This window comes from Sphaeramia orbicularis, chromosome 19, assembly GCF_902148855.1.
Source record: "Sphaeramia orbicularis chromosome 19, fSphaOr1.1, whole genome shotgun sequence".
Lineage (NCBI taxonomy): Eukaryota > Metazoa > Chordata > Actinopteri > Kurtiformes > Apogonidae > Sphaeramia > Sphaeramia orbicularis.
This window is the reverse complement of record NC_043975.1, coordinates 47,048,914-47,065,285: the sequence shown is the minus strand read 5'-3', so window position 1 is coordinate 47,065,285 and position 16,372 is coordinate 47,048,914. Positions and strand designations below refer to the sequence as shown.

At 38.1% G+C, this 16,372-nt stretch overlaps 1 long non-coding RNA gene across 1 annotated transcript; it reads left to right on the top strand.

The window, feature by feature from the left end:
* Nucleotides 1-1,175: 1,175 nt before the first annotated feature.
* Nucleotides 1,176-16,082, top strand: LOC115410101 (uncharacterized). Its single transcript, XR_003934055.1, has 3 exons — nt 1,176-1,186; nt 4,511-4,515; nt 15,999-16,082. It is a non-coding gene; the product is annotated as an uncharacterized LOC115410101 (long non-coding RNA).
* Nucleotides 16,083-16,372: the final 290 nt, after the last annotated feature.

The following is a 16,372-nucleotide window of genomic DNA, read 5'->3' as shown; positions in this document are numbered from 1 at the left end:
CCAAGGAAAGGCGGAGATTATGTTTTTCTCAGTTTGTCTGTTCGTTTGTTTGACTGTTAGCAAGATAACTCAAAAAGTTATGGATGGATTTGGATGAAATTTTCAGGAAATGTTGATACTGGCGCAATGAACAAATGATTACATTTTGGTGGTGATTGGGGGAGGGGCTGATCTGCCTTGGCGGAGGTCTGCGCTCTCTGAGTGCTTTTGTAGTTTGTCAATATATTTGACATGCAGACATACAACACACACTGAAATTCACCCTCTGCACTTGTCCTATAACTAGTTGAAACACCACATACTGCAGACTAGGTCCATGGAGTTGAACCTGAACAACTTGACTCGTCTTGCTTGGCATTTATGGTTGACTCAACCTAGCATTGTTGGATCTTCACTACAGTAACTCTAGACTTGCTTGAGTATGAGGTCATATACCGTACTTCTTGTACATGTGTGAATCCCACTCACCCAAACAAAGCCTGCTCTACCTAAATAAAATCACCTGAACCTGAACTTTACACTTCATATCGTATAACTCTAACCCTAGTTGGATAGGGTTCCATGGAGAGAGTGAATGCAATACAATAAAGTAGTACTTTTGAGATTTTTGGTAATCTTCAAAGACACAAACAGCCGCTAGCAACCAAAATCATCTACTGGTCTACAGTGTTTAATACCTGTTGATCCACTAGTCAAACCGATACATGTCAATCATTGTTGTAAAATACAGTTTATCTTTTCATGGTCATCAGATATGACCCATTTGGACATTCAGAGGCTCCATAGTTACCGTGGAAACACCATCATCTTCTACAACATTGATTCACCAGTAAAACCCATGCAGTTGGATCAATGACACTGGACGGAGACACTAGTTTTTGCACTCAGTTATTGATATCTTTGTTGAAGAAGTCTATTGAAAATAGGTTGATTTTTAATAGGTTGTTTAATAGGTTGAATGATTTTCACTGCAAAACAATGCAAAACACCAAGTATAGTATTATAATACATTGTGATAAATCACTCAAGAAAGGTTAAATAGAGAGGAAAAACTCACTTGGGAACTGACACTAGTAACACTGTGTCTTTATGGGTTAACTTACAGTATAGAATGGGAAGTTTGGACAATAACAGTGGATGAAGACACTTGTTTTCATACTCAGTTAATGATATCTTGGCTGAAAAAGTCAAATTTTCTTCAGCTTTCTCTGTTTTTGATATAACAACCCTCAACTTTAACCTGAGTTTTTATGAACATCTACATGATAAATAAATGAAATATAGGCAACTACAAGATTTTCAGTGGGAGAAAAATCAAAATACAGAGCATAATATTAGAATAAATGTGATAAATCACTTAAGAGGTTAAATAGAGAGAAAAACTAATTTGGGAGCTGCCACAAAAGTAGCACTGGCTCTTTATTGGTTAATATGTACCAGAAAGTAACATTTGTTTTCACACCACATGATAAATTTAGTATGCACCTTTTGAGGAAATAAATCTCGACAATCTTTGCATTGGGATCAAATGTGCCTCTAACATCCAATACGCCGTGGCCTCTGCTGCACTCAGTAAATCACTCTCTGAAAGTATCTCTCAATTAGCATGGGAGAGAAACGGTCTCCGAAGTGGCGTCTGGTTCGCAGCCTTCACAGCCTGCCAAGAGCCACATCTCCGAGCCGCAATCAGTGACACTCACAATAAACGGGCTGATATTTAATCATTAGGCGAGGAATGCACAGCGGACGTCTCTAATCTGCTCCCGTGGCTGCTGAAAAGTTACACGGCACGAACAGTGGAAGCCGTGAACTCGCCGTGTCAGCCACAACTGTGCACCTTCAGGGTTTCGGTGGCAAACCCGAGAGGGGTAACGTTGCATAGCAGGAGGCCTCGGCATGCCATTGCAATTAATGTATTGTCTTACTTAATAAGATGGAAATGTTGGAATGATTAGTGAAGACTGTGGTGTTCACTCTGGGGTTGGTGGGAGGATTAGTTACCAAAGTGCTGAGGTGCTCACTTACACCTACTGCTGAGCTTGACTGAAACTGAAATGTTGCTGCAAACACAGTATTATTGCTGTCAGATAAAATATGTTAGCTTACAATGTATGCGATTAACCCATAAAGACCCAGCGCTACTTTTATGGCAGTTCCCAAATAAATTTTTCTCTCTATTTAACCTTTCTTAAGTGATTTATCACCATTTATTACAATATTATCCTCTGTGTTTTCCATTTTTCCAGTGAAAATCAGGTATTTTTGTACATTTAATTCACTGATCACATAGATGTTCATAAAAGCTTAAAGTTGAGAGTTATTATATCAAAAACAGAGAAAACTGAAGAAAAAGTGACTTTTTCCGTAATATATATCATTAACTAAACATAAAACAAGCGTCTATATCCACTGTCATTGATCCAACTCCATGGGTTTTACTGGTGAATCAATGTTGTAGAAGATGACAGTGTTTCCACGGTAACTACAGAGCCTCTGACTGTCCAAATGGGTCATATCTGATGACCATGAAAAAATGACAAACTGCATTTACATTAATTATTTACATGTATTGATACGATTAGTGGATCAGCAGGTAATAAATATTTTAGATCAGTAGATGCTTTTGGTTGCCGGTGGCGATTTGGGTCTTTATGGGTTAATCCGTTGTGCTCAGTTGAATCTTTTTTATTATAATTCTGCAAGTGGCATTTATAGATCGGCTAAAATTTGCTTAGAGGTCTTATTTCTGTCTTTGTGCATAAGAAATCAATATAAGTGAATCTCCAAAGGAACTTTGTGTTGGTAAATGAAAGTTCTGCAAATGTACAGGATTTCAGTTCTGTTCAACGTGTTGATGCTCATATGAACTATGTTTTCAGGTCAAAATGTCCAATTTCATCACAATTAATGCTATATTTTCAGGTCACAAATGGCCAAGTTATATTTGAACTGAATTTACCTGAAAGACAAATATTCTATTCTTTTAGATTCTGCAATTTTTCTTACCAGATTATATACTACATATCACATGTTTTATTTTTACAGGTTCAATCTAGAGTATGGTGCTGATCCATCCTGCTTATGTTACGCCAATACATACATTAAGAATGTCACACGTCACTTTTTAAATCAACAGTTTTCTAATAATAAGCATTTTTATAAAAAAAAAAACAACAATTCTATATTGTTATTTACTCTTTACTATGATGATAAACTATACAATATAATTGTGATCCTAGTTTTTGTACAGGGATCATTAGTGTAAACGGTGACATGGCTGCAGAGCATCAGTATGATGGGATCTGTAACAACCATGTCATATCCATCCACTGACACATTTTGTGTTTTTGTGTCAGCTGGTATTGTTTTAGATCCACAATACTAATATTTATGAATAAGAGGAGAATTAGCAATAGTAAGTATATAAGTTTATTACTAATAAAGTACTGGTACTGACCAGAGCATCATGGGTAATGTCACGTCCGTCCACCAGCCAAAGTTTTCACACACATGTGCTATTCCAAATCCAATGTTTCTGAAAATAGAGCTTCCACTGTTGAATAATATCAGTAGTCTGTGCACAAATGTATTAGCATTATTTCCACACAGTTCCTTGCATTTCTTACAACTTTTTTTTTGACAAAAATGGCCACTCATTTGACCCCCTAAGTAAATTTTAGACAAGATTTAAATTGAAATTCAACAAGAAAATAGTAATTTTACATATAATATAGTACTCAAAAAAAAAAAAAAATTCATTCATTCATTCATTCATTTTACACACACTACCAAAAATGTTCAAGTTAGAGTATCATATATGCACCAAAAACAAGATAAGTTGTTGTAATAATCCAAAAGCAGGGTGAAGGGTTACGTCACAGGTTGGGTGTGATCGACCTAGCATGTTTGGTTGAAGATACGACCTGAATGAGGTTTCAGTTTTCCCTGCAGCCACAATTTTTATGCTGGCAGTGACTTAACTGAACCTAAACTTAAACCAAAGACCCCTAAGACCAAGACACTTCACTGGGGAGTGACTTCCTCTTTTAGTATCACATGGTTTCTCCATGGCCACGCCCCTTTAGAAGACGAGAGGTTGATCTGGGCACATTAATTCACTTCACATGCACTTCAGTGCTTGAAGCGCATGTGATTTACAGATTACCAAAGTAAATAATGGAGCCATTTTTTCCTCAGCTCACGTGTTATGAACATTCTGACAGAAAATGGCAGATGCACATATCCAGAGAAAATGACTGTGAATCCTTACAATGTTTCAGTAACAAACTCTTGCAAGATCTCACAAAACAAATGTCATGGGGAGGAAAAAAAATACTATTATTATTATTATTATTATTATATTGACATTCTAATCAACATAATCAAATATCTACAATAGTGTGTACGTATTGTAACATGTTGACTTTTTTTGCACTTGCCAGAAATACATAATCATCGCGGAAAAAGGACTTCCTGCATAGCGTCAACACAGTGGGACAAAATGTATAAGACAGTGTTCACAACCTGTCTGACTGATTTGCCAGATATCACATTTGCCAATGTTGCAAGGTTCATTGAAGAAAACTCCATAACCAAAAAGAACAAAATCAATAAAGGGTAAAAATTTTTCCACAAGGAATTTGTCCATAAATTTTAAAGTAAGTAGAGAGTGAACAGGCTGTTACTAAACTGCTAGAATGACAAGTCATCAGCATGTTTACATAGACATAATTTATGTATAATGTACAGTCGACCTTACTAAAGCATCATAGTCTGCTTTGAATGGAGCATTATGGTATCAATCTGTTCTGTTTAGGGTTGTCCAAGTGGACATCTTCTATGTAGCGACAGTAATGTTAGCTCAATGCGATCATCAGTTAACCCTTCTTTCAGGTAATGTTTGTTTTTATGTACTTTTCTGAACATAAATTAAGCTGTTCCATGAGACTAGGAAAGAAAGGCAACAGTGATTCCCAGCACGTAATCTTCAGATGTGTCTGCTGCGGACATACGTACTACCCATTTTAATCACAAACTTTGGTCCCTCATCCCACTGGATCGCTTTAATCCATGTCCATCTAACCTGACTGTCCACAGGAAAAGAATGAAAAGACAGATATGACAGCTTTTGAGCATAAGAGCAGCAACCTGGAACGCTACCAAAACTCTTGCTCTTCGCTTGCACCATAGTTGCCCTGATAGGTGAGGAAATAGAATTCTGCGACAATTATGACTAACTGATGCCTTTGGGATTGTTTAGAGCAATCTGTTTTTTGTGTATTTCCGGTCAAAAGTATGCAAGTTGTGAAAGTTGTGTTGGCAAGTTGTGTCTATTATTGTAAAAAATTTTAAGTTAGCTTGTTTGCTAAGGTAACCAACTGACTCCATAATGATCTTAAGACACCACTTTAGCTTGCTAGTTGCTACTAGGGATGGAAAGATTATCTGATTCATACTGATACACTGACACACAATCCGAGAAGCTGTGAGTGAATGAAAAGTGCGGAATGATACCACGATGCACCAGTTATTGAATGTTTGTAGCGATAAAATTTGATCCATTCAATAGAATATATTTTTACTTGCATTTAAAAGTGTTACAATTTATTTGGGTAAAGTTTTTATTTTCTGTAGATCCATGTCAACATGCACTGCGGATTCACAGATGTGTACACAGTACACGACAGTCTGAGCTCCATCCATGCACTGTGGCACGAGCACCACCGATGAATACAGTAATGACTGTACCTGAATCTGACAGACATAGAAGGAGGTGACCACATGTGGTTTCTGAACGTGTACTTCTTACCATATCAGCTGTACTGAATACTGCCGTACATACCTGAGATACTTCCTTAAACAGTCACATACATATGTAACAGTGCATCCCAGAATACCTTGCGCAGGTGTCTCTTAAAGTGACAGAACCTTTTTCTGTTTTACTTACATTACAAATGCATTACATTACAAATTGATTCGGCGAGGGAGTAAGAAGTTGAGTGTTAGAAACATGCAGAGAAACGACTTTGGAAACAAAGTCCTAACTTTTTCACTGACTGTATGTGAGGCATGTGTTCTGAAATTACACAAAAGCCACTTCGTGAAAAGTCATGGTCTTATTTGATAAACTAGAAAAGCACTCGAAGAGCGCAGACCTCCACCAAGGCAGATCAGTCCACGCCCCCCCAACACCACCAAAATTTAATCATTTGTTCCTTGTGCCAGTATCAACATTTCCTGAAAATTTCATTAAAATCCAACAACCCCCCCCAATCACTACCAAAATTTGATAATTTGTTCCTTGTACCAGTATCAACATTTCCTGAAAATTTCATCAACCCCCCCCCACAACAGACAAACAAACAGGAGGTAATAAATAATCAAGCTCATTGAATTGCACTGTATATTTTTTTTACTACAATTAATTCCTTTAATCAGAATGTGCTGAATCATTCTGTATCGTAACTTGGTTGTGAATCGTATCGCATCACGAGATGCTACACACGTATCTTGAATATATCAGATCGGAGATGCTGTATCGAGATGCATATCGTATCGGCCTTACAACTAAGATTCCCAGCCCTAGTTGCTACTATTTCAGGAATAATCAGCCAAGTAAAGCCAGTGAGTAGGGGGGTAATACATGTATTTTTTTCATACAAGACAACAATTAAAAACGTACCATGTGAAAAAAAAAAAAACAAAACTGTTTTTGCTTCACTGAAACATCTAGGTGAACGATATGTGCATGCCATTGTCAAAAATATTGATAAATTATGAAACTGAGAGACCTAATTGGACATTAGGGTTTAAGTAGTAAAGTTTAGACATTAAAATCTTTTTGTGCACATTCTTTTTCACTGACCCCGTGCGTTTAAACCTGGCCAATTACAGCTTGGTAAGTGGGTAATAAATTATGAGTCTGCATTGCTGTGCTGGGATATTAAGCTGTAAAGATTTGACATATTGACTAGCAACGCTATTAAAATCTTTAACCCTAATTACACAAAGCAAGCATAAATTAATATTCCACCCATGGTGATATTCTTAGTGAGGGAGAATAAACAGCATTATGTGGTGTTTTCATACTCTGTGTTTTTGTACCAAACACATTACAAAAACTAGATTTTATGGGATTGTATTTGGAGTGCTAAATGTCTGCACCTATACTCTCTCCTCAGCATTCACCCGCTGTGTGTCACAAAACAGGGAAATACAATATGACAGTAATTATATTTTGCGTACCATGATGGAATAATCAAATTATTACCAACCTCTTTTGAGTAAATATAACCAGGGCAAACCCAAACATGAAGAGGCCTGCCTGATTTTTTGAGAAAATATTTATCTGGTGAAGAAATTAGCTACAACTGAGTGTTGGTGATTTGTTTTCTATTTTCTTCCTAAACATTTCTAATTGCATCCAGAGGGGTATGGAGCTGGGGTTGCTGCTATTGTTGCAGGAGCAGGGTTAAGTGGTCCGACTGCCACACATACTGAACATCACACAAATGTGGACCTGGTCAGACCTGCAGACCTGTGCCCTTTATTTTACAACCCCAAATCAAATCCTAATTTGGGACATTATATCAAATTTAAATTAAAACCAAAAACGGTCATTGGCAAAATGATCTACTACACTGTATATTAAATAATTCTTGTGTATATCACTCAACACTCCTGAAATCATGGGGGTATAATCTAGTCCAGGGGGGTATAATCCAGCCTCAGCTGCTTTCACCCTGGGTATAGTCTGGATGGAGATATACTTTGGCCTGTTACACTAGTGTAACAGACCAAACATGCCAGGTAACATACAAATGTATTTTCAGTCTCTTTTTAGAACCCCAAAGGGCTCCTTTATGCTCTACGTTAAAGACGCAGACGGATACGGACGGATTGTTCTGTCCATCCCCTGCATACAATACGTGCATAATTTTGTCCATTTTCCAGGAGCTTGCCGATGTGTACCTGGACGGACGAAACGGAGCAGTACCACCAGGAACAGTGGAGGCAGTGTTGAGACTTGAACAGAATAATTTCCATAAACAGCAGCTTTCAAAGAACGACTGTGTGAGTTAGTGAAAAACTAATATATTTATGACAACTACCCTTCTGAATATTAAAGGTGCGGGAGACTTTTGTGACCAATTTTTCATCAAATCTGTCAAACCTCAGTCATATCCTCCGTATCATGAATCTGTAAGTCTTTCTCAGGTGAGTAATCACAGAAAGACTTACAGATTCATGATACTGAGGATATGACTGGGGTTTTATAGATTTGATGAAAAATTGGTCACGAAAGTCTCCCACACCTTTAACATATGTATCCACATTAGTAAAACCTCCTCAGTCAATGCCATGTTTGTTATTACTGACTAAAAACTTTACTCTTCTTTGTGGTATTAAGCCAGTATGGTAATTAAGAGCAGCGCCCTCTGGTGGATTGATTGAGAAACACTCATTCTAACACACTGGACGCATCTAAGTATGAAGGCAGTGACGCATGACAACATTAGAAACGGACTAGCCTATTTACATACGTTAAGCAAACATTAATGAGCCTTAAAAGGACCCTTTATAGATTTGACCACTTGTCATGGTGTTAGTGCAGTTTGTTTTGTTGCTTTCCCAATTTGTGACCTCATTCCATGAGTTGTGTTTTGTGCGTGTGTGTATGCATGCGTGCACACTTGTGAGACATGTAACACATTACACTAACCTTATTAAAAATGTTCATGCAAATTCCAAATTCTGCTGTTAATCTTATGAGATTTGTTAATTTAGGTTTTGAAAAACAGTGTCAATAATTCAGCTCATCCTTATTTTTTCTCTTTCCTGCCGTGCTGTTGCACAGTTACAGCAAACATGCTTTGTAAAAAGTAACATGTACATACAAATGCAATGAACAACAACATAACTTTCATCCAAATATATGCAGCACTTTACTTATAAACACGCATTCCTTGGTACAATTTCTTGCCTTTACATCACATCTAGACACAAGTCCACAAATCCAGCAAGGGGCAGCATATGGATTCCATTTCCCTCAGGAAATGTGTGCATGTCTAGTTTCATTGTACTTGTTACAATGACATTAAAGATATTCAATTCCATTCTATGTTGTTATCAGTGTTTAACTTTGAACATTTATATTGTAGTGAGGACAAGTCTTATAACTTGAAAATGATGATATTTATTATATAATAAATAGTCAAATTAAGTGAACATTATGTTACAATTGCATTATAATGTTTTGTTTTTGAAGCACTTTTATTTTAATGTGTAAACACTACACAGAAGTGTGGTCATAATGTTTGATCTTTGTGAAAGTCTAATATTTTTTACCGATTAAGGTTTTTCTGGCTTAAGTAATAAAAGCAATTTAAAGTTTTAAGATTTGAGTCACTTAGTTTTCTCACTTAACTTTCCTGACAAAGCTGAACCCCAATAAAATCTTGAAAAACTGAATGATTCTTGTGTATATCACTAAACACCACTGATATCATGGGGTATAATCTGACCTAGGCCGCTTTAACCCTTGGGGGTATACTTTGGCCGGTTACACCAGTTTCAGCTTCTTTTCTTAAATGTTACAGCCTGAATGTGAGGAATGGATGCATATTTACAATTAAAATAAAGGCGAGTAATGGGCAATTGTAACATCACTGCTTTTTTTAATTTGTATTTCCATACTTTTTTCTTATTCTAAGTCATATATTCAGTATTTTTTCCTGTTTCTCCTTTTGCTGCATTTTTTAAAATTATTTTAAACCTGTCATGATGAAGCAAAACCCAATCTCCTTATTTAAGCGAACACACTCAACAGCTGCATCTTGTAAAGAAAAAAAAACAAAAAAAAAGCAGTGCATCTTTCCTTTGAGGCGTCTGCTGTCCTGTGTGTTTACACGTCAAGTTGATTTGCTGATCTTTATGGAAAACATGAAGAGATTATTGGAGGGAGGTGAATCAAAGTGACACTAGTGACAGACACTCAGGCCGACCAATATACACTCGAACCACCACAGGCTGGAGTCCCACAGGCTGTGGTGAGTTTCTGGCTGGCGGTGACGTATGAACGCCGGCGGCTCCTCAGTGCGCCTTTTGCTCCTGATTGGCTTTTAATTGATTTCTCATAGAAGATGCGGTTCATTCTTGTCATTGAGATGGAGTCTTTTGGGTTTTTAATTTGCAGATCTCTTGATTTATCCCCTCCAGTCTGTGATTATTACAATTATGTGGCTTTTGTAATTGGTGGATATCGAGTTGATGTTTTTTGGGGGGAAAACATTACTTTGAAACAGTGAAAGCTGCCAGGGACAATGAGGGCGGGGTTTGATACATGGGCACACTTGTGGTTGGACCAGTGTGTGTGTGTGTGTGTGTCATGTACAGTACGTGTTTCTCCATCCTGTACGTCTACAGCGTGCATGCCGACAGCAGCACCGCGACAGCATCGGTGTGTGTACTGCCTGTTTGTGTTTACTCAAGTGTATATGTGTGTGTGTGCGTGTGTGTTTATGGAGTGGCTGTGATGTGGAGCACCTGCCCGCTCTGCTCAGTCACGCTGCTGTGTGGATGCTACTGAGCTGGAACCTTCCGGATGACATCATGAAACAGTGACAAGGCAGACGGGTCAGGGCGCCTGCGACCGCGTCCACACTGGAAAAGGTAACGTTAGTGTTTGTCTATACACACACACACACACTTTTTCACAGTGTGACAGTAAAGCAAAACCACTGAAGAAAAGGAACACAAGCACACACTCACAGCAGCTTTTATGAACCTGAAACACACAACAATTCACAGCAGCACCTTCACCTGGAATCATGAGTTAAGGGTTAAAGCCTGCAGTTCAAAACCGGCCTGCCAAAGGGTCCAGTCCGGCCTGCGGGACGAATTTGTTAAAAGCAAAAATTACACTGAATATATTAATCATTTTAATTCAGGTTCTACATACAGACCAATATGATCGGTAAAATTCTATCATAATAACAACTATAAATTCTTTGCTTTGTTTTAGTGAAAGAAAGGAAATTAAATGAACATGTTTACACTTACAAACTATCCTTTTCACAAAAAATGTGAATATTCTGAACAAACATGAACAAAATTAAATTAATTAAGAGAAGTTATTGCAATTTGACCAATATTGTACCTGTTATTAACTGTTTTGTGTGTTTGTATATCCACTGCGATCTGTAAGTTCTAATGTACATGTGGAAATGATAAACTGAGGCAGAATATTGGTAAAATTGCACTTATTTTTCTTAATAAATTTCAGTTTTTTCATAGTTGTTCATGTTGTTATTATTATTTTTTTAAAGGATAGTTTGTAGATAAACATTTTCCATAATGTAATTTTACTTTTCTCACTCCACAACACAGAGAAAAGTTTGGAGTTGACATTATTACCTCCGCCAAGGAGGTTATGTTTTTGCCAGGGTCTGTCTGTCTGTCTGTCTGTCTGTCTGTCTGTCTGTCCGTCCGTTAGTGTGCAACATAACTCAAAAAGTTATGGACAGATTTTGATGAAATTTTCAGGGTTTGTTGGAAATGGGATAAGGAAGAAATGATTAAATTTTGGTGGTGATCGGGGTTGGGGGGGGCCCACAGGGGGGGGCACTGATCAGCCTTGGCGGAGGTCTGCGCTCTCCGAGTGCTTCTAGTTTAGATATTATTATGTTATTATTTTAGTGGTCTGGCCCACTTCAGATCATATTGGGAGGATGTGGCCCCTGAACTACAAGGAGTTTGACACCCCTGGGTTAAAGGGTTAATATGGCCCCCTGGCTTCAGTACGTTCTAGTGTATTGGTGCATCATATTACTTAAGATATTTTTAGTGTATTCTTTTTAAAGAGTAAGCTTTACAAAAGCGTAAACACAAACACAGAAACCGGATAGGCACCCACCTCCACCTATCCTCCCAAAATATTTTACCCACTGCTTAGGTCTGAGTCTACGTTCTATTTGGCTGTTTTCACTCACTGGCTTTAGTTTCACCATTGCATATGCATGTGTTGGTCTGTCTAGACCGCAGAGGACAGTTGAGCAAGAGGATATTCTTTTTTTCCATTTGAGAGCGATTTAGAGGATTTTATTACCTCTTTCCACCTGCAAACCCCTGTGTCCCTCCGCCTACCTGGTATTTGTCAGGATCTGTGTAATTACGAATGTCTGTCGCTCACTCTGCATCTCATATCCTGAGCACAACATTTGCAACGGCCCAGATTTACCTACTTTGAAATGGTTTTCAGTCAAAAAAAAAAACATAACACTCTGGTTTCAGTGCAGGGGGAAAGTAAGTGGCAAGAAGATGTTGTCGGGTTGCAAAATAGACAAAATATCTCCTGTCCTGTGCGTCCTGTCTTGCGCTCTGCCACATCATAATCAAATCAAACCATTTTTCTAATGACTTGCTGGGCAAAGTAGACAGCGTGTTGCTGCCCAAACAAAATAACCCAGAATGCACAGCAGGACCAAAATGGTATCGGCATTTCAGCAAGCTCTCCCTTAGAGAAACTGTTTTGATTCAGGAACATTCCTATTTCAGGAACTTTAAATGTTAAGTAAAGAAACATTATGAAAGGAGGGCTGAATGGAAAGCTGTGTGTGTGTGTGTGTGTGTGTGTGTGTGTGTGTGTGTGTGTGTGTGTGTGTGTGTGTGTGTGTGTATGTGTGTAGAGACGTGCATGCATGTGGATTAGATGAGGTCGGGGCCAGAGAGTGTGTGTTCGTATGTGTGATTTGGACATACACCTCTAAGCACACCTAAGTGTATCTAGCCAAATGTTTTTATATGGTTCCATGACGGGGGTGAGAGTCTGTCTAACAAAGGAGACTATTTCGATGGGGCCGGTCAGTGAAGGAGCGCTGGACTCATAATGACATAGAAAACAAACAGTGGTGAATGGGCACATGGTCCCTCTGTAACCACAGGACCCTTAACGGGAAGAGCTTGTCCAGCAGCGTACAGCCCAGCTCCAGCGCTACAGGAAGACACAGGCGCCAAGGAGTTAAAGTACACCTACTGTGTGTGTACAGTGGGCGACATGTGTTGCAGATCAGCTGCACATTTCCACAAATGCAAAAAGAATCCAAAGATCCATTAAAAAAAAAAAAAAAAAAAGTTTGACTTCCACTCAAGCGCCGCTCAGAAACTGCTTTGCAGATTAGCATGAGTACACATGTTCATACTGATACCGCACCTCTCTCCAAGTCACAGGGGAGACTTCCCAATCAACCACCAGCAACAATATTATCCTGCCATTCACTGTCGCGGCGGTGATTGATGAAGCCGAGGGAAGGCCGGACTCTCGTGGCTCGCAGCGCTCCAGATCTCAGCGTCGGAGCTCTTGTAGAATAACAGCGTGCAGACAAACCTCATATTCGACTCACTCGCTGCTACATAGTATAATTTAACGGCCAAAAAATACCACGTTGTCCTGAGGTGGTGGAGGGCCATGCTCCAAATGCATGCCCAGATGAAATGCTTGGCAGCGCAACGGAGATATTTTAAGCAAGTTGGAGTGTTAAACCAATGAGGCATTTGCAGAAACACTGACAAAAATGGCAAGCCCACTGCAAAAAAGAAATATCTGACTTAGATAAACTGACTTGAATTTGGAATATTTATCTGATAGATGATTTTTTAGACTTATTTACTTATTAAGACTTAATTTTGTTAAGATTATTTGACCGATTTTCATCTTAAGTTACCCCAGTTGGATATTACAATAAATTTTCAGCAATATTTATAGCAAACCAAGCACCAGTGTTGGGGGATGAGTATGGAGGACACAGTAACTGTTTGCCCTCAAGAAATTTTTACTAGTTTTATGCAATTTTGCCAGATATAAATAGATATATTGTATGTGTTGAGCACATGTTGCAGCCATACTTCCATACCAAAGGGATAATCGTTTTTGTTAGTTTGGCAAAGTACAGTATTTACCTGTTAAATATGTGGTTTCGAATTGGTGACACCAGAGTTTATTATAATTAGCATAATGGTCCCGTTGAATGATGTCATGTTATGTCAAGTGTGAATTTTAAAGTTGCATTGGGCAAAAATTCCATAATTACCCTTCAGCATATTGTGAGTCAAGTGATCTAAAGGAAAACAAAAATTTTAACACCTTCTCTAAGTTCAAGAACATTTGTCATTATGCGCACATAACATTTTTCTTAGGGGTAGTCTCGGGTAGATAAAAATTAAAAAGAAAATATAAAAACACTCAAGAATATATAGTACATCAATACAAAATACAAAGGGTATCAAGACTATGTACAAAATATATAGGAAGAAATGTAAATAAACAGTGTGTGCATCCAGTGCAGTAACAATAACAGTGCAAAACAGTATGTGCTCTTGGAATGCAATTGTGTACAAATAAGGTAGCAATATGCAAATGAATCGCAGTCCCAGAGAAGTTGGAGAGTAAGTAAGTTGTGCTTTCAGGTACATTAGGGAGTTAAATACAGCCAGTTGTCTTTAGTGAATGCATGTGATGTATCTACTGCTCTACTGCACAGTGTAGGTATTTACAAATATTTTGTTTTGACCCGAGTTCAGCTCCTGTAGCTTTCAGTGGGTTTTTTTCTTCAGGTCTTATGAATTGGCATTAGCATGGGAACTGAGGTTCTGATCATGTAGATGTTCATGAAAGCTCAGATTAAAGTTGTGGGTTATTAAATCAAAAACAGAGAAAACTGAAGAAAAAGTTACCTTTTTTTCAACAAAGATATCAATGACTGGATGTAAAAAGTGTGTCCATCCACTGTCATTGATCCAACTACATGGGTTTTACTGGGGAATCAATGTTGTAGAAGAAGACGGTGTTTCCATGGTAACTACAGAGCCTCTGAGCATCCATATGGGTCATATTTGATGACCGTGAAAAGATGACAAACTGTATTTTGTCTCAGTTATTTATATGTATTGATAAGATGAGTGGATCAACAGGTATTAAACAGTTTAGATCAGTAGATGACTTTGGTCGCCGGTGGCTGCTTGGGTCTTTGTTTTAAAGTGAGCTAGATGTGCTCCAAAAATACTACCCTCTTGCAACAGTCTCACCATAAAATGATTCACAGTCACCAGACATTAAAACGTCTTCCGCATGACAAACTTCCCCTCACTTACCTGGTTTATGCAGTGCATGTAAACATACTCAGTGTGAATATTTTTTGACAAAGACCTGATATTTTAAGGAGTGTTTTTTTACCCACATGAGGGCAGGTCAAAACTTGTTTAAAAAATAAAAATAAAAAAAGAGGTAGTTGTAAAGTGTGGGCGGTGATGTCTAAACAACAGATGCATGTGGAAATGCAGACATGTGTTCACTTTCCGGTTTACGTTCTCTCTCTGTCAGCCCACACAGATGTTTTAAAGACACTGAATTTAGTTTTATTGCCCACTTTTATTTATTTTCTTAGTATGTCTGGCAGATTTTTCCACCTTCTGAGGGTTAGTAAAGACACACGAAGAGGCAGCAGGGCACCTGTAGGCCCACTGCTGTTTAGAAACCAGCCTTTTCTGTCTGCAGTCACTTTTCCAATGGACGTATGCGCAAAACTTTACCAATATTTACTAAATGTCAAAAAAACAGAAGTGTGTAATGTCAATTTTCCTATTAAATCACAAATGCAATGATTTGTTCATTTATTATCGCGAGATGTCACAAAACGTCATTCCATAAACATGGCGACAAGCATACATATCACATTTATTTACAGATATATTCATTATTATTATAAATTACCTCGTACTATCCCGTACTAAATTCAAAAATTATTGGGTTTCCTCATGTGTCCACTGATACCACACCATGTTTGTTTTAAAAGTCTTCTTCTTTGCTTGTTATAACATCCATCAACATCCGTTCTTCTTTTGTTCATGTGACTCTAGTTGCTAGTAGTCTCAAAAAGGTCTTTCCATTGCAGTTTTGCGCGATATACCAATATTGCTACACCCGAAAAACTACCTCTTGCAAGTGTAAAAACTTTTCATCAAAAAACAAGAGTTTTGGCATATTTGTCGTTTCTCCATTAGGCAAATTTGTTTGTGCCAGTCAATTTGAGGGTCAATGGATAAGTGACTTATGACTGTAAACAATGTGCAACATAAAATTCAAAGCTTTATTCTTGTAATATGCATTATTCGGGTTAGCATAAATTTACCAGGGCTATGTTGACTATTTGACCTTTCACACCATGTCGTTGTATTTCAGTACAAACACATGTGCAGCCTTTGATGAGTCAGTTCTCATTTCACTCTGCTTGTTGTACACGTTACCATGGTAACTGTCAATAACTTGTCTCTGTCAGTTCTGTCGGAACCACACTTCCCACTCTTTGCTCTCTGTCAG